Source organism: Seriola lalandi, unplaced genomic scaffold, assembly GCF_002814215.2.
Source record: "Seriola lalandi dorsalis isolate HSWRI2012SDOR001 ecotype SW California unplaced genomic scaffold, Sedor1 jcf7180002054478, whole genome shotgun sequence".
Classification (NCBI taxonomy): Eukaryota; Metazoa; Chordata; class Actinopteri; order Carangiformes; family Carangidae; genus Seriola; species Seriola lalandi.
The window spans coordinates 398,030-398,528 of NW_019525031.1; the positions used below are offsets into that span (position 1 = coordinate 398,030).

At 39.1% G+C, this 499-nt stretch overlaps 1 protein-coding gene across 1 annotated transcript in view; it reads left to right on the top strand.

Annotated features, from left to right (window-relative positions):
* ddb1 (damage-specific DNA binding protein 1) overlaps positions 1 to 499 on the top strand; it is a 44,513-nt gene that overhangs the window by 17,506 nt on the left and 26,508 nt on the right. The gene's annotated exons all lie outside the window — the stretch shown is intronic.

Here is a 499-nt window from a genome sequence, read left to right on the forward strand (position 1 = left end):
GGATGATCTGAAGAACTAAAACTGGCATTTCTCCATTGGTCTATCTGCCTGTTAAGGTTCCTATAATGAGGAGGTGATGACGTCACCTCTGAAAGAGGGGGGGCTGTGGAGCTGAGGGGGGGTCTGTTGTTTTTTAGCTTCAGTTTGATCTTGTTTTCCACAGTATTCTCCTTATAGTTCTGACAACATGTGTGGACAAACATTAAACTATCTTTTATGTCAGAATCCAACTATACAGTGTTTTAATAAGTCAAATCAAAACATCCCACAAAGATCAATGAATCTTTACCAGAAGTGACGGAGCAACGGAGCAGATGAAGAAAAATCCACCTTCAAACTGCCAGTAATCAGCTGGATCCTTGGATCATCTGGGGAAAGAAATAACAGCCTAAAGATGTTGTTTAATACTTTTATCATATATTATTATTATCATCCCCATATAAGATGTTTTACCCTCCTCTTCCCCTTTTAAAAATGTGCCGCAGTAACACGTTTACTC